We start from the raw sequence: 24,951 nt of genomic DNA on the forward strand, positions 1-24,951 counted from the left end.
GCTGAGTTTTTTTTCCAGGGAAAAGGGCCGTGGTTTGTGTTCGGGGGCCGGTGGCTGGGAGTGGCCGGCTGGCTCCAGAAAATCCACGCGGCGCCGGATGGTTCCCTGAACCTTAGGGGGCACCAGTGCCGAGTCGGGCTGGTTGGATAGAGGCAAGTGGCTCCTGCAATCTGCCAGCCAGAAGATGTGCAGGTCAGTTTGACTTCCAGGGAAAAGGGCGGTAGTTTTTGTTTGGGGGCCTGTGACTGCGAGTGGCCGGCTGGCTCCTGAAAATCCACGATACGCAGGATGGTTCCCAGACCCAAGGGGGCACCAGTGCCGAGTCGGGCATATTTGATAAAGCCAAGTGGCTCCTGCAATCTGCCAGCCAGAAGCGGGGCGGGTGAGTTTTGTTTGCCAAGGAATAGGGCCGTGGTTTTTGTTCGGAGGCCTGTGGCTGGGAGTGGCCGGCTGGCTCCTGAAAATCCACGTTACGCAGGATGGTTCCCAGAGGAAAGGTGGCACCAGTGCCAAGCCGGTCTGGTTTGATAGAGGCAAGTGGCTCCTGCAATCTGCCATCCAGAAGCGGGGCGGGTGAGTTTTGTTTGCCAGGGAAAAGGCCGTGGTTTGTGTTTGGGGGCCTGTGGCTGGGAGTGGCCGGCTGGCTCCTGAAAATCCACGATACACTGGATGGTTCCCAGATGAAAGGTGGCACCAGTGCTGAGTCGGGCTTGTTTGATAGAGGCAAGTGGCTCCTGCAATCTGCCAGCCAGAAGCGGGGCGGGTGAGTTTTGTTTGCCAGGGAAAAGGGCCGTGGTTTGTGTTTGGGGGCCTGTGGCTGGGAGTGGCCGGCTGGCTCCTGAAAATCCACGATACACAGGATGGTTCCCAGATGAAAGGTGGCACCAGTGCCGAGTCGGGCTGGTTTGATAGAGGCAAGGGGCTGCTGAAATCTGCCAGCCAGAAGATGGGCAGGTCAGTTTTACTTCCAGGGAAAAGGGCAGTGGTTTGTGTTCGGGGGCGTGTGGCTGGGAGTGGCCGGCTGGCTCCAGAAAAACCACGATACACGGGATGGTTCCCAGATGAAAGGTGGCACCAATGCCGAGTCGGGGTGGTTTGATAGAGGCAAGTGGCTCCTGCAATCTGCCAGCCAGAAGCGGGGCGGGTGAGTTTTTTTTGCCAGGGAAAAGGGCCGTGGTTTGTGTTTGGGGGCCTGTGGCTGGGAGTGGCCGGCTGGCTCCTGAAAATCCACGATACACAGGATGGTTCGCAGATGAAAGGTGGCACCAGTGCCAATCGGGCTGGTTAGATAGAGGCAAGGGGCTACTGCAATCTGCCAGCCAGAAGATGGGCAGGTCAGTTTTACTTCCAGGGAAAAGGGCCGTGGTTTGTGTTTTGGGGCCTGTGGCTGCGAGTGGCCGGCTGGCTCCTGAAAATTCACGATACGCAGGGTGGTTCCCAGATGAAAGTTGGCACCAGTGCCGAGTCGGGCTGGTATGATAGTACAAAGTGGCTCCTGCAATCTACCATCCAGAAGCGGGGTAGCTGAGTTTTTTTTCCAAGGAAAAGGGCCGTGGTTTTTGTTCGGGGGCCTGTGGCTGGGAGTGGCCGGCTGGCTCCAGAAAATCCACGCGGCGCCGGATGGTTCCCTGAACCTTAGGGGGCACCAGTGCCGAGTCAGGCTGGTTGAATATAGGCAAGTGGCTCCTGCAAACTGCCAGACAGAAGATGCGCAGGTCAGTTTGACTTCCAGGGAAAAGGGCGGTAGTTTGTGTTTGGGGGTCTGTGACTGCGAGTGGCCGGCTGGCTCCTGAAAATCCACGATACGCAGGATGGTTCCCAGACCCAAGGGGGCACCAGTGCCGAATCGGGCATATTTGATAAAGCCAAGTGGCTCCTGCAATCTGCCAGCCAGAAGCGGGGCGGGTGAGTTTTGTTTGCCAAGGAATAGGGCCGTGGTTTTTGTTCGCAGGCCTGTGGCTGGGAGTGGCCGGCTGGCTCCTGAAAATCCACGATACACTGGATGGTTCCCAGACCCAAGGGGGCACCAGTGCCGAGTCGGGCATGTTTGATAAAGACATGTGGCTCCTGCAATCTGCCAGCCAGAAGCGGGGTGCGTGAGTTTTTTTTTGCCAGGGAAAAGGGCCGTGGTTTTTGTTCGGGGGCCTGTGGCTGGGAGTGGCCGTCTGGCTCCTAAAAATCCACGTTACGCAGGATGGTTCCCAGAGGAAAGGTGGCACCAGTGCCAAGTCGGGCTGGTTTGATAGAGGTAAGTGGCTCCTGACATCTGCCAGCCAGAAGCGGGGCGGGTGACTTTTGTTTGCAAGGGAAAAGGGCCGTGGTATGTGTTTGGGAGCCTGTGGCTGGGAGTGGCCGGCTGGCTCCTGAAAATCCACGATACGCAGGATGGTTCCCAGACCCAAGGGGGCACCAGTGCCGAGTCGGGCTGGTTTGATAGAGGCAAGTGGCTCCTGCAATCTGCCAGCCAGAAGCGGGGCGGGTGAGTTTTATTTTCCAGGGAAAAGGGCCGTGGTTTTTGTTCGGAGGCCTGTGGCTGGGAGTGGCCGGCTGGCTCCTGAAAATCCACGATACACAGGATGGTTCCCAGATGAAAGGTGGCACCAGTGCCGAGTCGGGCTGGTTTGACAGAGGCAAGGGGCTACTGCAATCTGCCAGCCAGAAGATGGGCAGGTCAGTTTTACTTCCAGGGAAAAGGGCCGTGGTTTGTGTTTGGGGGCCTGTGGCTGGGAGTGGCCGGCTGGCTCCTGAAAATTCACGATACGCAGGGTGGTTCCCAGATGAAAGTTGGCACCAGTGCCGAGTCGGGCTGGTATGATAGTACAAAGTGGCTCCTGCAATCTACCATCCAGAAGCGGGGTAGCTGAGTTTTTTTTCCAGGGAAAAGGGCCGTGGTTTGTGTTCGGGGGCCTGTTGCTGGGAGTGGCCGGCTGGCTCCAGAAAATCCACGCGGCGCCGGATGGTTCCCTGAACCTTAGGGGGCACCAGTGCCGAGTCGGACTGGTTGGATAGAGGCAAGTGGCTCCTGCAAAGTGCCAGACAGAAGATGGGCAGGTCAGTTTGACATCCAGGGAAAAGGGCGGTAGTTTGTGTTTGGGGGTCTGTGACTGCGAGTGGCCGGCTGGCTCCTGAAAATCCACGATACGCAGGATGGTTCCCAGACCCAAGGGGGCACCAGTGCCGAATCGGGCATATTTGATAAAGCCAAGTGGCTCCTGCAATCTGCCAGCCAGAAGCGGGGCGGGTGAGTTTTGTTTGCCAAGGAATAGGGCCGTGGTTTTTGTTCGCAGGCCTGTGGCTGGGAGTGGCCGGCTGGCTCCTGAAAATCCACGATACACTGGATGGTTCCCAGACCCAAGGGGGCACCAGTGCCGAGTCGGGCATGTTTGATAAAGACATGTGGCTCCTGCAATCTGCCAGCCAGAAGCGGGGTGCGTGAGTTTTTTTTTGCCAGGGAAAAGGGCCGTGGTTTTTGTTCGGGGGCCTGTGGCTGGGAGTGGCCGTCTGGCTCCTAAAAATCCACGTTACGCAGGATGGTTCCCAGAGGAAAGGTGGCACCAGTGCCAAGTCGGGCTGGTTTGATAGAGGTAAGTGGCTCCTGACATCTGCCAGCCAGAAGCGGGGCGGGTGACTTTTGTTTGCAAGGGAAAAGGGCCGTGGTATGTGTTTGGGAGCCTGTGGCTGGGAGTGGCCGGCTGGCTCCTGAAAATCCACGATACGCAGGATGGTTCCCAGACCCAAGGGGGCACCAGTGCCGAGTCGGGCTGGTTTGATAGAGGCAAGTGGCTCCTGCAATCTGCCAGCCAGAAGCGGGGCGGGTGAGTTTTATTTTCCAGGGAAAAGGGCCGTGGTTTTTGTTCGGAGGCCTGTGGCTGGGAGTGGCCGGCTGGCTCCTGAAAATCCACGATACACAGGATGGTTCCCAGATGAAAGGTGGCACCAGTGCCGAGTCGGGCTGGTTTGACAGAGGCAAGGGGCTACTGCAATCTGCCAGCCAGAAGATGGGCAGGTCAGTTTTACTTCCAGGGAAAAGGGCCGTGGTTTGTGTTTGGGGGCCTGTGGCTGGGAGTGGCCGGCTGGCTCCTGAAAATTCACGATACGCAGGGTGGTTCCCAGATGAAAGTTGGCACCAGTGCCGAGTCGGGCTGGTATGATAGTACAAAGTGGCTCCTGCAATCTACCATCCAGAAGCGGGGTAGCTGAGTTTTTTTTCCAGGGAAAAGGGCCGTGGTTTGTGTTCGGGGGCCTGTTGCTGGGAGTGGCCGGCTGGCTCCAGAAAATCCACGCGGCGCCGGATGGTTCCCTGAACCTTAGGGGGCACCAGTGCCGAGTCGGACTGGTTGGATAGAGGCAAGTGGCTCCTGCAAAGTGCCAGACAGAAGATGGGCAGGTCAGTTTGACATCCAGGGAAAAGGGCGGTAGTTTGTGTTTGGGGGTCTGTGACTGCGAGTGGCCGGCTGGCTCCTGAAAATCCACGATACACTGGATGGTTCCCAGACCCAAGGGGGCACCAGTGCCGAGTCGGGCACGTTTGATAAAGACAAGTGGCTCCTGCAATCTGCCAGCCAGAAGCGGGGCGCGTGATTTTTTTTTTGCCAGGGAAAAGGGCCGTGGTTTTTGTTCGGAGGCGTGTGGCTGGGAGTGGCCGGCTGGCTCCTGAAAATCCACGTTACGCAGGATGGTTCCCAGAGGAAAGGTGGCACCAGTGCCGAGTCGGGCTGGTTTGATAGAGGCAAGTGGCTCCTGCAATCTGCCAGCCAGAAGCGGGGCGGGTGAGTTTTGTTTGCAAGGGAAAAGAGCCGTGGTTTGTGTTTGGGAGCCTGTGGCTGGGAGTGGCCGGCTGGCTCCTGAAAATCCACGATACGCAGGATGGTTCCCAGACACAAGGGGGCACCAGTGCCGAGTCGGGCTGGTTTGATAGAGGCAAGTGGCTCCTGCAATCTGCCAGCCAGAAGCGGGGCGGGTGAGTTTTGTTTGCCAGGGAAAAGGGCCGTGGTTTTTGTTCGGAGGCCTGTGGCTGGAGGTGGCCGGCTGGCTCCTGAAAATCCACGATACGCAGGATGGTTCCCAGACCCAAGGGGGCACCAGTGCCGAGTCGGGCATGTTTGATAAAGCCAAGTGGCTCCTGCAATCTGCCAGCCAGAAGCGGGGCGGATGAGTTTTTTTTTGCCAGGGAAAAGGGCCGTGGTTTTTATTCGGGGGCCTGTGGCTGGGAGTGGCCGGCTGGCTCCTGAAAATCCACGTTACGCAGGATGGTTCCCAGAGGAAAGGTGGCACCAGTGCCAAGTCGGTCTGGTTTGATAGAGGCAAGTGGCTCCTGCAATCTGCCAGCCAGAAGCGGGGCGGGTGAGTTTTGTTTGCCCGGGAAGAAGGCCGTGGTTTGTGTTTGGGGGCCTGTGGCTGGGAGTGGCCGGCTGGCTCCTGAAAATCCACGATACACTGGATGGTTCCCAGATGAAAGGTGGCACCAGTGCCGAGTCGGGCTGGTTTGATAGAGGCAAGTGGCTCCTGCAATCTGCCAGCCAGAAGCGGGGCGGGTGAGTTTTGTTTGCCAGGGAAAAGGGCTGTGGTTTGTGTTTGGGGGCCTGTGGCTGGGAGTGGCCGGCTGGCTCCTGAAAATCCACGATACACAGGATGGTTCCCAGATGAAAATTGGCACCTATGCCGAGTCGGGCTGGTATGGTAGTACAAAGTGGCTCCTGCAATCTACCATCCAGAAGCGGGGTAGCTGAGTTTTTTTTCCAGGGAAAAGGGCCGTGGTTTTTGTTCGGGGGCCTGTGGCTGGGAGTGGCCGGCTGGCTCCAGAAAATCCACGCGGCGCCGGATGGTTCCCTGAACCTTAGGGGGCACCAGTGCCGAGTCGGGCTGGTTGAATAGAGGCAAGTGGCTCCTGCAATCTGCCAGACAGAAGATGGGCAGGTCAGTTTGACTTCCAGGGAAAAGGGCCGTAGTTTGTGTTCGGGGGTCTGTGACTGCGAGTGGCCGGCTGGCTCCTGAAAATCCACGATACGCAGGATGGTTCCCAGACCCAAGGGGGCACCAGTGCCGAGTCGGGCATGTTTGATAAAGACAAGTGGCTCCTGCAATCTGCCAGCCAGAAGCGGGGCGCGTGAGTTTTTTTTTGCCAGGGAAAAGGGCCGTGGTTTTTGTTCGGGGGCCTGTGGCGGAGAGTGGCCGGCTGGCTCCTGAAAATCCACGTTACGCAGGATGGTTCCCAGAGGAAAGGTGGCACCAGTGCCATGTCGGGCTGGTTTGATAGAGGCAAGTGGCTCCTGCAATCTGCCAGCCAGAAGCGTGGCGGGTGAGTTTTGTTTGCCAGGGAAAATGGCCGTGGTTTGTGTTTGGGAGCCTGTGGCTGGGAGTGGCCGGCTGGCTCCTGAAAATCCACGATACGCAGGATGGTTCCCAGACCCAAGGGGGCACCAGTGCCGAGTCGGGCATATTTCATAAAGCCAAGTGGCTCCTGCAATCTGCCAGCCAGAAGCGGGGCGGGTGAGTTTTGTTTGCCAGGGAAAAGAGACGTGGCTTTTGTTCGGGGGCCTGTGGCTGGGAGTGGCCGGCTGGCTCCTGAAAATCCACGTTACGCAGGATGGTTCCCAGAGGAAAGGTGGCACCAGTGCCAAGTCGGTCTGGTTTGATAGAGGCAAGTGGCTCCTGCAATCTGCCAGCCAGAAGCGGGGCGGGTGAGTTTTGTTTGCCCGGGAAAAAGGCCGTGGTTTGTGTTTGGGGGACTGTGGCTGGGAGTGGCCGGCTGGCTCCTGAAAATCCACGATACACTGGATGGTTCCCAGATGAAAGGTGGCACCAGTGCCGAGTCGGGCTGGTTTGATAGAGGCAAGTGGCTCCTGCAATCTTCCAGCCAGAAGCGGGGTGGGTTAGTTTTGTTTGCCAGGGAAAAGGGCCGTGGTTTGTGTTCGGGGGCCTGTGGCTGCGAGTGGCCGGCTGGCTCCTGAAAATCCACGTTACGCAGGATGGTTCCCAGAGGAAAGCTGGCACCAGTGCCATGTCAGGCTGGTTTGATAGAGGCAAGTGGCTCCTGCAATCTGCCAGCCAGAAGCGGGGCGGGTGAGTTTTGTTTGCCAGGGAAAAAGGCCGTCGTTTGTGTTTGGGGGCCTGTGGCTGGGAGTGGCCGGCTGGCTCCTGAAAATCCACGATACACTGGATGGTTCCCAGATGAAAGGTGGCACCAGTGCCGAGTCGGGCTGGTTTGATAGAGGCAAGTGGCTCCTGCAATCTTCCAGCCAGAAGCGGGGTGGGTTAGTTTTGTTTGCCAGGGAAAAGGGCCGTGGTTTGTGTTCGGGGGCCTGTGGCTGGGAGTGGCCGGCTGGCTCCTGAAAATCCACGTTACGCAGGATGGTTCCCAGAGGAAAGGTGGCACCAGTGCCAAGTCGGTCTGGTTAGATAGAGGCAAGTGGCTCCTGCAATCTGCCAGCCAGAAGCGGGGCGGGTGAGTTTTGTTTGCCCGGGAAAAAAGGCCGTGGTTTGTGTTTGGGGGCCTGTGGCTGGGAGTGGCCGGCTGGCTCCTGAAAATCCACGATACACTGCAAGGTTCCCAGATGAAAGGTGGCACCAGTGCCGAGTCGGGCTGGTATGATAGTACAAAGTGGCTCCTGCAATCTACCATCCAGAAGCGGGGTAGCTGAGTTTTTTTTCCAGGGAAAAGGGCCGTGGTTTGTGTTCGGGGGCCTGTGGCTGGGAGTGGCCGGCTGGCTCCAGAAAATCCACGCGGCGCCGGATGGTTCCCTGAACCTTAGGGGGCACCAGTACCAAGTCGGGCTGGTTGGATAGAGGCAAGTGGCTCCTGCAATCTGCCAGACAGAAGATGGGCAGGTCAGTTTGACATCCAGGGAAAAGGGCGGTAGTTTGTGTTTGGGGGCCTGTGACTGCGAGTGGCCGGCTGGCTCCTGAAAATCCACGATACGCTGGATGGTTCCCAGACCCAAGGGGGCACCAGTGCCGAGTCGGGCATATTTGATAAAGCCAAGTGGCTCCTGCAATCTGCCAGCCAGAAGCGGGGCGGGTGAGTTTTGTTTGCCAGGGAAAAGGGCCGTGGTTTTTGTTCAGGGGCCTGTGGCTGGGAGTGGCCGGCTGGCTCCTGAAAATCCACGATACGCAGGATGGTTCCCAGACCCAAGGGGGCACCAGTGCCGAGTCGGGCATGTTTGATAAAGCCAAGTGGCTCCTGCAATCTGCCAGCCAGAAGCGGGGCGGGTGAGTTTTTTATTGCCAGGGAAAAGGGCCGTGGTTTTTGTTCGCGGGCCTGTGGCTGGGAGTGGCCGGCTGGCTCCTGAAAATCCACGTTACGCAGGATGGTTCCCAGATGAAAGGTGGCACCAGTGCCGAGTCGGGCTGGTTTGATAGAGGCAAGTGGCTCCTGCAATCTACCACCCAAAAGCGGGGTAGCTGAGTTTTGTTTGCCAGGGAAAAAGGCCGTGGTTTGTGTTTGGGGGCCTGTGGCTGGGAGTGGCCGGCTGGCTCCTGAAAATCCACGATACACTGGATAGTTCCCAGATGAAAGGTGGCACCAGTGCCGAGTCGGGCTGGTTTGATAGAGGCAAGTGGCTCCTGCAATCTGCCAGCCAGAAGCGGGGCGGGTGAGTTTTGTTTGCCAGGGAAAAGGGCCGTGGTTTGTGTTTGGGGGCCTGTGGCTGGGAGTGGCCGGCTGGCTCCTGAAAATCCACGATACACAGGATGGTTCCCAGATGAAAGGTGGCACCCGTGCCGAGTCGGGCTGGTTTGATAGAGGCAAGGGGCTACTGCAATCTGCCAGCCAGAAGATGGGCAGGTCAGTTTTACTTCCAGGGAAAAGGGCAGTGGTTTGTGTTCGGGGGCCTGTGGCTGGGAGTGGCCGGCTGGCTCCTGAAAAACCACGATACACTGGATGGTTCCCAGATGAAAGGTGGCACCAGTGCCGAGTCTGGCTGGTTTGATAGAGGCAAGTGGCTCCTGCAATCTGCCAGCCAGAAGCGGGGCGGGTGAGTTTTTTTTGCCAGGGAAAAAGGCCGTCGTTTGTGTTTGGGGGCCTGTGGCTGGGAGTGGCCGGCTGGCTCCTGAAAATCCACGATACGCAGGATGGTTCCCAGATGAAAGGTGGCACCAGTGCCGAGTCGGGCTGGTTTGATAGAGGCAAGGGGCTACTGCAATCTGCCAGCCAGAAGATGGGCAGGTCAGTTTTACTTCCAGGGAAAAGGGCCGTGGTTTGTGTTTGGGGGCCAGTGGCTGGGAGTGGCCGGCTGGCTCCTGAAAATCCATGCGGCGCCGGATGGTTCCCTGAACCTGAGGGGGCACCAGTGCCGAGTCGGGCTGGTTGGATAGAGGCAAGTGGCTCCGGCAATCTGCCAGACAGAAGATGGGCAGGTCAGTTTGACTTCCAGGGAAAAGGGCGTTAGTTTGTGTTTGGGGGCCTGTGACTGCGAGTGGCCGGCTGGCTCCTGAAAATCCACAATAAGCAGGATGGTTCCCAGACCCAAGGGGGCACCAGTGCCGAGTCGGGCATATTTGATAAAGCCAAGTGGCTCCTGCAATCTGCCAGCCAGAAGCGGGGCGGGTGAGTTTTGTTTGCCAGGGAAAAGGGCTGTGGTTTGTGTTTGGGGGCCTGTGGCTGGGAGTGGCCGGCTGGCTCCTGAAAATTCACGATACGCAGGGTGGTTCCCAGATGAAAGTTGGCACCAGTGCCATGTCGGGCTGGTATTATAGTACAAAGTGGCTCCTGCAATCTACCATCCAGAAGCTGGGTAGCTGAGCTTTTTTTCCAGGGAAAAGGGCCGTGGTTTTTGTTCGGAGGCCTGTGGCTGGGAGTGGCCGGCTGGCTCCTGAAAATCCACGATACACTGAATGGTTCCCAGACCCAAGGGGGCACCAGTGCCGAGTCGGGCATGTTTGATAAAGACAAGTGGCTCCTGCAATCTGCCAGCCAGAAGCGGGGCGCGTGAGTTTTTTTTTGCCAGGGAAAAGGGCCGTGGTTTTTGTTTGGGGGCCTGTGGCTGGAAGTGGCCGGCTGGCTCCTGAAAATCCACGTTACGCAGGATGGTTCCCAGAGGAAAGGTGGTACCAGTGCCAAGTCAGGCTGGTTTGATAGAGGCAAGTGGCTCCGGCAATCTGCCAGCCAGAAGATGGGCAGGTCAGTTTTACTTCCAGGGAAAAGGGCCGTGGTTTGTGTTTGGGGGCCTGTGGCTGGGAGTGGCCGGCTGGCTCCTGAGAATTCACGATACGCAGGGTGGTTCCCAGATGAAAGTTGGCACCAGTGCCAAGTCAGGCTGGTATTATAGTACAAAGTGGCTCCTGCAATCTACCATCCAGAAGCGGGGTAGCTGAGTTATTTTTTGCCAGGGAAAAGGGCCGTGGTTTTTGTTTGTGGGCCTGTGGCTGGGAGTGGCCGTCTGGCTCCTGAAAATCCACGATACGCAGGATGGTTCCCAGACCCAAGGGGGCACCAGTGCCGAATCTGGCATATTTGATAAAGCCAAGTGGCTCCTGCAATCTGCCATCCAGAAGCGGGGCGGGTGAGTTTTGTTTGCCAAGGAATAGGGCCGTGGTTTTTGTTCGGAGGCCTGTGGCTTGGAGTGGCCGGCTGGCTCCTGAAAATCCACGATACACTGGATGGTTCCCAGACCCAAGGGGGCACCAGTGCCGAGTCGGGAATGTTTGATAAAGACAAGTGGCTCCTGCAATCTGCCAGCCAGAAGCGGGGCGCGTGAGTTTTTTTTTGCCAGGGAAAAGGGCCGTGGTTTTTGTTCGGGGGCCTGTGGCTGGGAGTGGCCGGCTGGCTCCTGAAAATCCACGTTACGCAGGATGGTTCCCAGAGGAAAGGTGGCACCAGTGCTAAGTCGGGCTGGTTTGATAGAGGCAAGTGGCTCCTGCAATCTGCCAGCCAGAAGCGTTGCGGATGAGTTTTGTTTGCCAGGGAAAAGGGCCGTGGTTTGTGTTTGGGAGCCTGTGGCTGGGAGTGGCCGGCTGGCTCCTGAAAATCCACGGTACACAGGATGGTTCCCAGACCCAAGGGGGCACCAGTGCCGAGTCGGGCTGGTTTGATAGTGGCAAGGGGCTCCTGCAATCTGCCAGCCAGAAGATGGGCAGGTCAGTTTGACTTCCAGGGAAAAGGGCCGTGGTTTGTGTTTGGGGGCCTGTGGCTGGGAGTGGCCGGCTGGCTCCTGAAAATTCACGATATGCAGGGTGGTTCCCAGATGAAAGTTGGCACCAGTGCCAAGTCGGGCTGGTATTATAGTACAAAGTGGCTCCTGCAATCTACCATCCAGAAGCGGGGTAGCTGAGCTTTTTTTCAAGGGAAAAGGGCCGTGGTTTGTGTTTGGGGGCCTGTGGCTGGGAGTGGCCGGCTGGCTCCTGAAAATCCACGTTACGCAGGATGGTTCCCAGACACAAGGGGGCACCAGTGCCGAGTCGGGCTGGTTTGATAGAGGCAAGTGGCTCCTGCAATCTGCCAGCCAGAAGCGGGGCGGGTGAGTTTTGTTTGCCAGGGAAAAGGGCCGTGGTTTTTGTTCGGAGGCCTGTGGCTGGGAGTGGCCGGCTGGCTCCTGAAAATCCACGATACGCAGGATGGTTCCCAGACCCAAGGGGGCACCAGTGCCGAGTCGGGCATGTTTGATAAAGCCAAGTGGCTCCTGCAATCTGCCAGCCAGAAGCGGGGCGGATGAGTTTTTTTTTGCCAGGGAAAAGGGCCGTGGTTTTTATTCGGGGGCCTGTGGCTGGGAGTGGCCGGCTGGCTCCTGAAAATCCACGTTACGCAGGATGGTTCCCAGAGGAAAGGTGGCACCAGTGCCAAGTCGGTCTGGTTTGATAGAGGCAAGTGGCTCCTGCAATCTGCCAGCCAGAAGCGGGGCGGGTGAGTTTTGTTTTCCCGGGAAGAAGGCCGTGGTTTGTGTTTGGGGGCCTGTGGCTGGGAGTGGCCGGCTGGCTCCTGAAAATCCACGATACACTGGATGGTTCCCAGATGAAAGGTGGCACCAGTGCCGAGTCGGGCTGGTTTGATAGAGGCAAGTGGCTCCTGCAATCTGCCAGCCAGAAGCGGGGCGGGTGAGTTTTGTTTGCCAGGGAAAAGGGCTGTGGTTTGTTTTTGGGGGCCTGTGGCTGGGAGTGGCCGGCTGGCTCCTGAAAATCCACGATACACAGGATGGTTCCCAGATGAAAGTTGGCACCAGTGCCGAGTCGGGCTGGTATTATAGTACAAAGTGGCTCCTGCAATCTACCATCCAGAAGCGGGGTAGCTGAGCTTTTTTTCAAGGGAAAAGGGCCGTGGTTTGTGTTTGGGGGCCTGTGGCTGGGAGTGGCCGGCTGGCTCCTGAAAATCCACGTTACGCAGGATGGTTCCCAGACACAAGGGGGCACCAGTGCCGAGTCGGGCTGGTTTGATAGAGGCAAGTGGCTCCTGCAATCTGCCAGCCAGAAGCGGGGCGGGTGAGTTTTGTTTGCCAGGGAAAAGGGCCGTGGTTTTTGTTCGGAGGCCTGTGGCTGGGAGTGGCCGGCTGGCTCCTGAAAATCCACGATACGCAGGATGGTTCCCAGACCCAAGGGGGCACCAGTGCCGAGTCGGGCATGTTTGATGAAGCCAAGTGGCTCCTGCAATCTGCCAGCCAGAAGCGGGGCGGATGAGTTTTTTTTTGCCAGGGAAAAGGGCCGTGGTTTTTATTCGGGGGCCTGTGGCTGGGAGTGGCCGGCTGGCTCCTGAAAATCCACGTTACGCAGGATGGTTCCCAGAGGAAAGGTGGCACCAGTGCCAAGTCGGTCTGGTTTGATAGAGGCAAGTGGCTCCTGCAATCTGCCAGCCAGAAGCGGGGCGGGTGAGTTTTGTTTTCCCGGGAAGAAGGCCGTGGTTTGTGTTTGGGGGCCTGTGGCTGGGAGTGGCCGGCTGGCTCCTGAAAATCCACGATACACTGGATGGTTCCCAGATGAAAGGTGGCACCAGTGCCGAGTCGGGCTGGTTTGATAGAGGCAAGTGGCTCCTGCAATCTGCCAGCCAGAAGCGGGGCGGGTGAGTTTTGTTTGCCAGGGAAAAGGGCTGTGGTTTGTGTTTGGGGGCCTGTGGCTGGGAGTGGCCGGCTGGCTCCTGAAAATCCACGATACACAGGATGGTTCCCAGATGAAAGTTGGCACCAGTACCGAGTCGGGCTGGTATGATAGTACAAAGCGGCTCCTGCAATCTACCATCCAGAAGCGGGGTAGCTGAGTTTTTTTTCCAGGGAAAAGGGCCGTGGTTTGTGTTCGGGGGCCTGTGGCTGGGAGTGGCTGGCTGGCTCCAGAAAATCCACGCGGCGCCGGATGGTTCCCTGAACCTTAGGGGGCACCCGTACAAAGTCGGGCTGGTTGAATAGAGGCAAGTGGCTCCTGCAATCTGCCAGACAGAAGATGGGCAGGTCAGTTTGACTTCCAGGGAAAAGGGCCGTAGTTTGTGTTTGGGGGTTTGTGACAGCGAGTGGCCGGCTGGCTCCTGAAAATCCACGATACGCAGGATGGTTCCCAGACCCAAGGGGGCACCAGTGCCGAGTCGGGCATATTTGATAAAGCCAAGTGGCTCCTGCAATCTGCCAGCCAGAAGCAGGGCGGGTGAGTTTTGTTTGCCAAGGAATAGGGCCGTGGTTTTTGTTCGGAGGCCTGTGGCTGGGAGTGGCCGGCTGGCTCCTGAAAATCCACGATACACTGGATGGTTCCCAGACCCAAGGGGGCACCAGTGCCGAGTCGGGCATGTTTGATAAAGACAAGTGGCTCCTGCAATCTGCCAGCCAGAAGCGGGGCGCGTGAGGTTTTTTTTGCCAGGGAAAAGGGCCGTGGTTTTTGTTCGGGGGCCTGTGGCTGGGAGTGGCCGGCTGGCTCCTGAAAATCCACGTTACGCAGGATGGTTCCCAGAGGAAAGGTGGCACCAGTGCCATGTCGGGCTGGTTTGATAGTGGCAAGGGGCTCCTGCAATCTGCCAGCCAGAAGAGGGACAGGTCAGTTTTACTTCCAGGGAAAAGGGCCGTGGTTTGTGTTTGGGGGCCTGTGGCTGGGAGTGGCCGGCTGGCTCCTGAAAATTCACGGTATGCAGGGTGGTTCCCAGATGAAAGTTGGCACCAGTGCCAAGTCGGGCTGGTATTATAGTACAAAGTGGCTCCTGCAATCTACCATCCAGAAGCGGGGTAGCTGAGCTTTTTTTCAAGGGAAAAGGGCCGTGGTTTGTGTTCGGGGGCCTGTGGCTGGGAGTGGCCGGCTGGCTCCTGAAAATCCACGTTACGCAGGATGCTTCCCAGACACAAGGGGGCACCAGTGCCGAGTCGGGCTGGTTTGATAGAGGCAAGTGGCTCCTGCAATCTGCCAGCCAGAAGCGGGGCGGGTGAGTTTTGTTTGCCAGGGAAAAGGGCCGTGGTTTTTGTTCGGAGGCCTGTGGCTGGGAGTGGCCGGCTGGCTCCTGAAAATCCACGATACGCAGGATGGTTCCCAGACCCAAGGGGGCACCAGTGCCAAGTCGGTCTGGTTTGATAGAGGCAAGTGGCTCCTGCAATCTGCCAGCCAGAAGCGGGGCGGGTGAGTTTTGTTTGCCCGGGAAGAAGGCCGTGGTTTGTGTTTGGGGGCCTGTGGCTGGGAGTGGCCGGCTGGCTCCTGAAAATCCACGATACACTGGATGGTTCCCAGATGAAAGGTGGCACCAGTGCCGAGTCGGGCTGGTTTGATAGAGGCAAGTGGCTCCTGCAATCTGCCAGCCAGAAGCAGGGCGGGTGAGTTTTGTTTGCCAGGGAAAAGGGCTGTGGTTTGTGTTTGGGGGCCTGTGGCTGGGAGTGGCCGGCTGGCTCCTGAAAATCCACGATACACAGGATGGTTCCCAGATGAAAATTGGCACCAATGCCGAGTCGGGCTGGTATGGTAGTACAAAGTGGCTCCTGCAATCTACCATCCAGAAGCGGGGTAGCTGAGTTTTTTTTCCAGGGAAAAGGGCCGTGGTTTGTGTTCGGGGGCCTGTGGCTGGGAGTGGCCGGCTGGCTCCAGGAAATCCACGCGGCGCCGGATGGTTCCCTGAACCTTAGGGGGCACCAGTGCCGAGTCGGGCTGGTTGAATAGAGGCAAGTGGCTCCTGCAATCTGCCAGACAGAAGATGGGCAGGTCAGTTTGACTTCCAGGGAAAAGGGCCGTAGTTTGTGTTCGGGGGTCTGTGACTGCGAGTGGCCGGCTGGCTCCTGAAAATCCACGATACGCAGGATGGTTCCCAGACCCAAGGGGGCACCAGTGCCGAGTCGGGCATGTTTGATAAAGCCAAGTGGCTCCTGCAATCTGCCAGCCAGAAGCGGGGCGCGTGAGTTTTTTTTTGCCACGGAAAAGGGCCGTGGTTTTTGTTCGGGGGCCTGTGGCTGGGAGTGGCCGGCTGGCTCCTGAAAATCCACGTTACGCAGGATGGTTCCCAGACCCAAGGGGGCACCAGTGCCGAGTCGGGCATGTTTGATAAAGACAAGTGGCTCCTGCAATCTGCCAGCAAGAAGCGGGGCGCGTGAGTTTTTTTTTGCCAGGGAAAAGGGCCGTGGTTTTTGTTCGGGGGCCTGTGGCTGGGAGTGGCCGGCTGGCTCCTGAAAATCCACGTTACGCAGGATGGTTCCCAGAGGAAAGGTGGCACCAGTGCCATGTCGGGCTGGTTTGATAGAGGCAAGTGGCTCCTGCAATCTGCCAGCCAGAAGCGTGGCGGGTGAATTTAGTTTGCCAGGGGAAATGGCCGTGGTTTGTGTTTTGGAGCCTGTGGCTGGGAGTGGCCGGCTGGCTCCTGAAAATCCACGATACACTGGATGGTTCCCAGATGAAAGGTGGCACCAGTGCCGAGTTGCGCTGGTATGATAGAGGCAAGGGGCTACTGCAATCTGCCAGCCAGAAGCGGGGCAGGTCAGTTTTACTTCCAGGGAAAAGGGCCGTGGTTTGTGTTTGGGGGCCTGTGGCTGGGAGGGGCCGGCTGGCTCCTGAAAATTCACCATACGCAGGGTGGTTCCCAGATGAAAGTTGGCACCAGTGCCGAGTCGGGCTGGTATGATAGTACAAAGTGGCTCCTGCAATCTACCATCCAGAAGCGGGGTAGCTGAGTTTTTTTTCCAGGGAAAAGGACCGTGGTTTGAGTTCGGGGGCCTGTGGCTGGGAGTTGCCGGCTGGCTCCAGAAAATCCACGCGGCGCCCGATGGTTCCCTGAACCTTAGGGGGCACCAGTACCAAGTCGGGCTGGTTGGATAGAGGCAAGTGTCTCCTGCAATCTGCCAGCCAGAAGCGGGGCGGGTGAGTTTTGTTTGCCAGGGAAAAGGGCCGTGGTTTTTGTTCGGAGGCCTGTGGCTGGGAGTGGCCGGCTGGCTCCAGAAAATCCACGATACGCAGGATGGTTCCCAGAGGAAAGGTGGCACCAGTGCCAAGCCAGTCTGGTTTGATAGAGGCAAGTGGCTCCTGCAATCTGCCAGCCAGAAGCGGGGCGGGTGAGTTTTGTTTGCCCGGGAAAAAGGCCGTGGTTTGTGTTTGGGGGCCTGTGGCTGGGAGTGGCCGGCTGCCTCCTTAAAATCCACGTTACGCAGGATGGTTCCCAGAGGAAAGGTGCCACCAGTGCCAAGTCGGGCTGGTTTGATAGAGGCAAGTGGCTCCTGCAATCTGCCAGCCAGAAGCGGGGCTGGTGAGTTTTGTTTCAAGGGAAAAAGGCCGTGGTTTTTGTTTGGGGGCCTGTGGCTGGGAGTGGCCGGCTGGCTCCTGAAAATCCACGATACACTGGATGGTTCCCAGATGAAAGGTGGCACCAGTGCCGAGTCGGGCTGGTTTGATAGAGGCAAGTGGCTCCTGCAATCTGCCAGCCAGAAGCGGGGCGGGTGAGTTTTGTTTGCCAGGGAAAAGGGCCGTGGTTTGTGTTTGGGGGCCTGTGGCTGGGAGTGGCCGGCTGGCTCCTGAAAATCCACGATACACAGGATGGTTCCCAGAGGAAAGGTGGCACCAGTGCCGAGTTGGGCTGGTTTGATAGAGGCAAGGGGCTACTGCAATCTGCCAGCCAGAAGATGGGCAGGTCAGTTTTACTTCCAGGGAAAAGGGCCGTGGTTTTTGTTCGGGGGCCTGTGGCTGGGAGTGGCCGGCTGGCTCCTGAAAAACCACGATACACTGGATGGTTCCCAGATGAAAGTTGGCACCAGTGCCAAGTCGGGCTGGTATGATAGTACAAAGTGGCTCCTGCAATCTACCATCCAGAAGCGGGGTAGCTGAGTTTTTTTTCCCGGGAAATGGGCCGTGGTTTGTGTTCGGGGGCCTGTGGCTGGGAGTGGCCGGCTGTCTCCAGAAAATCCACGCGGCGCCGGATGGTTCCCTGAACCTTAGGGGGCACCAGTGCCGAGTCGGGCTGGTTGGATAGAGGCAAGTGGCTCCGGCAATCTGCCAGACAGAAGCGGGGCAGGTCAGTTTGACTTCCAGGGAAAAGGGCGGTAGTTTGTGTTTGGGGGCCTGTGACTGCGAGTGGCCGGCTGGCTCCTGAAAATCCACAATACGCAGGATGGTTCCCAGACCCAAGGGGGCACCAGTGCCGAGTCGGGCATATTTGATAAAGCCAAGTGTCTCCTGCAATCTGCCAGCCAGAAGCGGGGCGCGTGAGTTTTTTTTTCCAGGGAAAAGGGCCTTGGTTTTTGTTCGGGGGCCTGTGGCTGGGAGTGGCCGGCTGGCTCCTGAAAATCCACGTTACGCAGGATGGTTCCCAGAGGAAAGGTGGCACCAGTGCTAAGTCGGGCTGGTTTTATAGAGGCAAGTGGCTCCTGCAATCTGCCAGCCAGAAGCGTGGCGGGTGAGTTTTGTTTGCCAGGGAAAAGGGCCGTGGTTTGTGTTTGGGAGCCTGTGGCTGGGAGTGGCTGGCTGGCTCCTGAAAATTCACGATATGCAGGGTGGTTCCCAGATAAAAGTTGGCACCAGTGCCAAGTCGGGCTGGTATTATAGTAAAAAGTGGCTCCTGCAATCTACCATCCAGAAGCGGGGTAGCTGAGCTTTTTTTCAAGGGAAAAGGGCCGTGGTTTGTGTTCGGGGGCCTGTGGCTGGGAGTGGCCGGCTGGCTCCTGAAAATCCACGTTACGCAGGATGGTTCCCAGACACAAGGGGGCACCAGTGCCAAGTCGGGCTGGTTTGATAGAGGCAAGTGGCTCCTGCAATTTGCCAGCCAGAAGCGGGGCGGGTGAGTTTTGTTTGCAAGGGAAAAGGGCCGTGGTTTGTGTTTGGGAGCCTGTGGCTGGGAGTGGCCGGCTGGCTCCTGAAAATCCACGATACGCAGGATGGTTCCCAGACCCAAGGGGGCACCAGTGCCGAGTCGGGCTGGTTTGATAGAGGCAAGTGGCTCCTGCAATCTGCCAGCCAGAAGCGGGGCGGGTGAGTTTTGTTTGCCAGGGAAAAGGGCCGTGGATTTTGTTCGGAGGCCTGTGGCTGGGAGTGGCCGGCTGGCTCCTGAAAATCCACGATACGCAGGATGGTTCCCAGACCCAAGGGGGCACCAGTGCCGAGTCGGGCATGTTTGATAAAGCCAAGTGCCTCCTGCAATCTGCCAGCCAGAAGCGGGGCGGATGAGTTTTTTTTTGCCAGGGAAAAGGGCCGTGGTTTTTGTTCGGGGGCCTGTGGCTGGGAGTGGCCGGCTGGCTCCTGAAAATCCACGTTACGCAGGATGGTTCCCAGAGGAAAGGTGCCACCAGTGCCAAGTCGGGCTGGTTTGATAGAGGCAAGTGGCTCCTGCAATCTGCCAGCCAGAAGCGGGGCTGGTGAGTTTTGTTTCAAGGGAAAAAGGCCGTGGTTTGAGTTTGGGGGCCTGTGGCTGGGAGTGGCCGGCTGGCTCCTGAAAATCCACGATACACTGGATGGTTCCCAGATGAAAGGTGGCACCAGTGCTGAGTCGGGCTGGTTTTATAGAGGCAAGTGGCTCCTGCAATCTGCCAGCCAGAAGCGGGGCGGGTGAGTTTTGTTTGCCAGGGAAAAGGGCCGTGGTTTGTGTTTGGGGGCCTGTTGTGGTGTGTTGCAATATCCTGTTTTACCTTCTCCCTTCCCCCTCGCCCCTCACTGAGTGTGCCCTGTCAATCAGGCTAACATACCAGCAAGGCGTCGTGTGATAGGTGACCCTAGTACCTGGAGGCCCTGCCCCTTCACCTGGTTGGTGACTCACCTGTCCCCTCCCCTTCTCCTGTCCTGAGCTTAAAATGTGAATGAGACCATGTGGCGCCATTCTGTTATCAGCAGTAGCCCAGTGCAGACATATCTGTGCTCATGGAATAAACATCTGGCTACCTTCTAGCAGAATCCGCTCCCTTCTTTTCTTCACCATCGCCAGAAGCTCTCCCCTGAGGAGAACGGAGTCCTGTCTTGTGCCCCGCTGCACTCTGCCGCCAGCCAAGGTATCTTTGAGGTATAACACCGCAGAGCTGCCTGTGGCCCAGCAGCGAAGGTCAGAACTGGCCTGGGCACCATCTAACTGGTTATATTGGGATACATATTCCAATATATTGGCGTCCCTGTGGGTGGCTCGACCCTGAGCCGGAAAACGGACTCGCAGTTCCTCAGAGAAGCTTCTGCCAGCCGTGCATCCAGCTGAAAGAAGCCTGGCTTCAAGACTCCCAGCTAGAGACTTTGGGAATACTCCCAGAAAAAGTTTCGTGGACTGTTCGGCGCCTTTGGAAAGCCCTGCTTCATTGTGGTGAACAGATTTTCCAGAGGAAGAAAAGGGTAGCTTCTCTTGCACCCAGAGAGAGGTCCTTTTCCGGTGGAGACCTGCCTGTACCCAGCCTACAGCTTCCATTTCACGTGAGTATCTCTGCTTTCGGTAGAGCAGAAGCTCAAAAACAGACTCTGCCGCGAGTTCTGTTCCTTTTTGCCTTTGCATTTTGGCTGCGCAGCCCCACAGACGAGAATTCATAGCGTTCTAGTTTAGCTTTCCTGCTGCGTGTTTCACTGTTTTTTAGAATTCGCGCCGGAGCGAGATCGCTCTCTGCCCTTCCCCCCCCCGGCTCAGCAGCGTGTTCAGACACGTGTTAGGAGATTTTCTTTCTCTTTCTCTTTGCGGGAGAGGGGGGGGCTCTCTTTCCACGTGGCCGGGGGACCTGCGGGGGTCGGGAGTGCTCTGCACACGCGGCGGCGGGGGGGGGGGCGTCCCGGTTTCGGCTGCCACGTGGAGTGGCTGCTGCATTCCACCGCGGGGGTGCTGCATTCCACCGCGGGGGAGGCTTTGTTTCTGCCTCGGCTCGGCAGGGCGTGTCCCAGCTCCCTGCTGCTGCTGCCCGGGAATTTTAAAAGCAGTATATACAGCTGCATTGTGAAGCTTTTGTCTGCTCGTTATCGCTTTCTATCTGTGTTTTTTTTTAGAAATTGGTAGCTGATTTTAGCTTTGTTTTTGGTCAGGCGGGATTAAGTACTTTGCTTTTTAACATGGGTTCCAAACTTAGCATTGTACAAAGGGGAGTGTATTATGATATTGTTAGCATTTTAATCAAGAGTAATGTGAAATTCTCTAAAGGAAAATTGAAACAGTTTATAAGATGGCTTTTTCTGCAGTTCCCAAACATTTCCCCTGAAGATATCCACAATATTCAATTCTGGGATAAAGTTGGGAATGAATTGATAACCTTAGGACAATCTGGCAAATTACCCTCAGCTAAATTTGTGTTCTGGAGTTTACAAATTCGAACAGCATTGCTCAAACAAAAGGAAATGGAGAAAAAGCCAAATGTAAAGCCATGTGCCTCTGCTCTCCCTGTTCCTCCCTCTCCCTCTAAAACCCCTAAACCTCTTTCCCCAAAAAAATCCCGAGCACGTGTTAGTTTTTCGGAGAGCAGTGATGTCCAAAATGGCCCCCAGTCCCTAGGGGGTGCACAAGATGGTGGGTGCCACGTGGCATCTTCCCAAACCTGGTCTTCTTCTTCCCAAAATCCTCTTAAGCATTCCAAAATTCCATCCCCATCCCCCTCTCCTCCTGTTCCTCGTGACACCTTCCCCCCTCCCCCCGCCTTTCCTGCAGTACCCTCAGCTCCGCCTCTTTACTCCTCCCAGGGGGCGGCCGCTGACGTGATGTCACCAGGTGACCCCGCCCACTGTTCCCACGGTATCCCCGCCCCCTGCCAGCCCCTTGACCCCGCCCCCTGTTCCCACGGTTTCCCCGCCCCTTGCCGGCTCCCTTTCCCCGCCCCCTCCCCGGGTTCCCACGGTGGGGACACACCCACTGCCTGTCCCCAAACCTGTAGCTGTAATCCCAATGCTTCTGATTCAAGGGATACAGAGCAGGGGACAGCAGACCCAATGCATGGTGCCATGTTGTCGCTAGCTCCTGTTATATTTCAGCCTGCAGCTCAAGCTGGAGCAGCCCCAACTGCTAATTGGAGTTCTTTTGGACGACAATTGATTAAAGAGATCTGTAAATCTCATAAAGAATATGGTGCACACAGTCCATATTTCCGTGGCCTTTTAAATTCTGAATTAAGTAGAACTGTTGTGGTTCCACATGATTTAAAACAAATTTTTTCATGTCTCATGACATCCACGGAATTCAAATTATGGGAATCAGCATTGAAACAACTGCTAAAAGATGCTCTCCCAAGCTTACAGGCTGATCCAAACACAGCAAAAGACAACAATGGTAACCTTATCACTATTGACCACCTCTGTGGTGAGGGTCAATGGTCTTCTCCCTCAGTCCAAGCTGCTGCAATTCCTGCAGAAACACTTGAGAAAGTAAAGGAAGCAGCTGAAAAGGCATTTTTTTCCCTCCAACCTGAGGGGCCTTTTGAGCCCTATAGTAAAATCAAACAACTACCATCAGAGCCTTTTGTCAAATTTGTAGAAAGGCTAACTAGAGCCATTGAAATACAAGTTAAAAGGGAAAATGCAAGGGAAGCAATTTTAGAAGAAATGGCATTTACAAATGCAAATGAACAGTGTCGAGCAGCAATCCTGAGCCTTCCTATGGAACCTTCCCCTACATTAAAAGATATGCTTCTAGTCTGTAACAGGAAAGTGCCTCTGATGAGTGTTGCTGAAGACTCCAGACCAAGGCTGCTGCCAAGACCACCTCAGCGTGTTGCTGTTGCCAGCCCTGCACCTTCTCTTTCAGCACAGCAGTACCCTGGGCAGCAGCGGAGACCAGCAATAGTTGAGCCCACTAAACCATGCCTGCTTTGTAATAAGCTAGGACACTGGAGTAACCAGTGCCCCCTGAAAAGGGAAATTGATGAATTTAAAAATAGCAGGGGAGGAGAACTGCAAGCCCTCCCTGGGGGTCAACAACAAAAAAACGAAGAATAAAGCGCCAGCCTGCCAGGCGTGCAGACATAAAAGGAGCAGGCCAAGAGAATAAGGGTAGCAAAATAAATCAAGCGCGCGATAATATTAACATTTGTGTAAGTGAAGCAGGTGCTTCAAAGACCAAGTCTGCTAGTCCACTGTTGAAAGTGAAACAAAATAACCTTTGTTATGATTTAAGTAATTCTGTATTAACTGCATCTTCTGTCAATGAGCCTTACAGGTTGCAGCTGACAGAGTCACTCCACCTGAAGGACACTGACTGGCATTTTGTCTCTGTAAATCCTGAACAGAAGGGTACTTGGAACCAAATTCGTTGTAAGTACATCATCACTGGGGACAAAAACACACCACAAGAGATCGAAATTGCTCCGGGACTGACAACATCAGATCCTAAGCAATTTGTTCTCAGCCTGCACTGTTTCCACCCACCCCTGTTTCTTCCCAAGGGACAAATTGTTGCTCAAGCTATCCCTGTGCCATCTTTACCTGAAAATGTTGATAAACAAGGGCCCACAGTCGCCCGGGTCCAAGTTATTGGGACAGATAAACCCAAATTGTGGTGCAATGTCAGTGGGGGTGGGGAGTCTAAACGCATTGAGATGCTTGTAGACACAGGTGCAGACTGCACAGTGATTCCAGTACAAGACTGGCCAGCACACTGGCCTTTACAAAATGTTGCTGGTCACCTTCGAGGTGTAGGAGGTCTGCAATTGGCAAGGCAATCCAAAAGCATTATTCAATTCGAAGGTCCAAACGGACAATTGGCAAATATCCGTCCATTTGTGTTAGATTATTCAGAACCTTTGTTAGGGAGAGATTTAATGGCCCAGTGGGGTGTCACAATTAATATTCCAGACTCTCCACAGCATTTTTGTGCAGCAGTCATTAAACAACAGCGCCCCATCCAAAAACTTAAGTGGAAAACAGACGAACCAGTTGATGTGAAACAGTGGCCACTCAGTAAACAAAAAATAAAGGTGCTTGAGGAACTAGTAGAAGAGCAACTAAAAAAGGGCCACATTGTGGAGACCATGTCCCCATGGAACTCTCCAGTGTTTGTCATCCAAAAAGCTGACAAAAAGAGGTGGAGACTCCTCTGTGACCTCCGACAAATTAATAATGTAATTGAAGATATGGGTTCTCCCCAGCCTGGTATGCCGTCCCCAACAATGCTTCCTCAAGATTGGAAATTAGCTGTTATTGATATTAAAGATTGTTTTTTCCAAATCCCATTGCACCCTGACGATGCACCGCGTTTGGCATTCTCTGTCCCTTCTATCAATTCAGAAGCTCCTATGAAAAGGTACCATTGGACCGTTCTTCCTCAGGGCCTAAAGGTATCTCCAGCTATCTGCCAGTGGTATGTCTCTTCCCTGCTTTCCCCAGTTCGTGCAGCCGCAGAGAAGGCCATCATCTACCATTATATGGATGATATCCTTGTGTGTGCCCCCAATGATGATTTACTAACACATGCGCTTGACCTAACGATCGATGCATTGATTGTTGCAGGGTTCGAGCTCCAGGAACAGAAAATTCAAAAGATGCCACCTTGGAAGTATTTGGGCTTAGAAATTGGAAATAGGACCATTGTTCCTCAAAAACTAGAAATCAATCCAAGGATCAAGACCCTTGCGGATGTCCACAAGTTGTGTGGGTCTTTGAATTGGGTAAGACCATGGCTTGGTCTGACTAATGAAGACCTTGCCCCTCTTTTCAATTTACTGAAAGGGGGAGAGGACCCAGGTGCTCCTAGGTCTATTACCCCAGAGGCACGGAAAGCTCTAGAAAAGGTTCAGATTGCAATGTCCACAAGACAGGCCCACCGATGCCGGCCTGATCTGCCATTCAAATTTATCATCCTAGGTAAGTTGCCACACCTCCATGGAATTATTTTCCAGTGGGAGGAAAAACAAACACCTAAGGCAAAGGAACAGTTGTGAACTGTGGCAAACAGATGTAACACACATACAGGCTTTTGGACGGCAGAAATATGTTCATGTTAGTGTAGATAACTTTTCTGGAGCAGTCTATGCTTCTGCCCACACAGGAGAATCATCTATTGATGCTATTAAGCACCTCTTACAGGCTTTTTCTTTCATGGGCATCCCCAAGGAGCTGAAAACTGATAATGGGCCTGCTTATAAATCCAAGGAATTCGGGAGCTTCCTGCAGCAATGGGGAGTAGAGCACAAAACTGGCATCCCCTACTCCCCTACAGGTCAAGCCATTGTAGAAAGAACTCACCGTGATATTAAAAGGGTCCTGGACCAGCAACAACAGGTTCTGAAGGTAGAACCTCCCCACATCTGGTTATCCAGGGCGCTATTCACAATCAATTTTCTGAATTGTTCTTTTGACAGCCTGAACCCACCCATCCTACGCCACTTTGGGGGGAACAGTCACAGGTTGATGAAAGAAAAACCTCCAGTTTTAGTAAAAGACCCTGAGACTTGGAAAATGGTGGGACCTTACAAATTGGTTACTTGGGGACGTGGATACGCCTGTGTATCCACCCCCTCTGGTTTAAGGTGGGTTCCTTCCAAATGGGTAAAGCCCTATGTTCCCAAAGTCTCAGAGAAATCTGCAGAAGCACCCCAGGTTGCTCACGCTGCCTGGAGAAGAAAACGTCGTGCACGTTCTCTGGAAGAAATTCCATTTAAGCCTCCTATCTGGAATAGTTTGTAATATATGTTTGTCTCAAGTTTTTGTACCAGTTTAGAT

Source organism: Zonotrichia albicollis, chromosome W (genome assembly GCF_047830755.1).
Source record: "Zonotrichia albicollis isolate bZonAlb1 chromosome W, bZonAlb1.hap1, whole genome shotgun sequence".
Classification (NCBI taxonomy): Eukaryota; Metazoa; Chordata; class Aves; order Passeriformes; family Passerellidae; genus Zonotrichia; species Zonotrichia albicollis.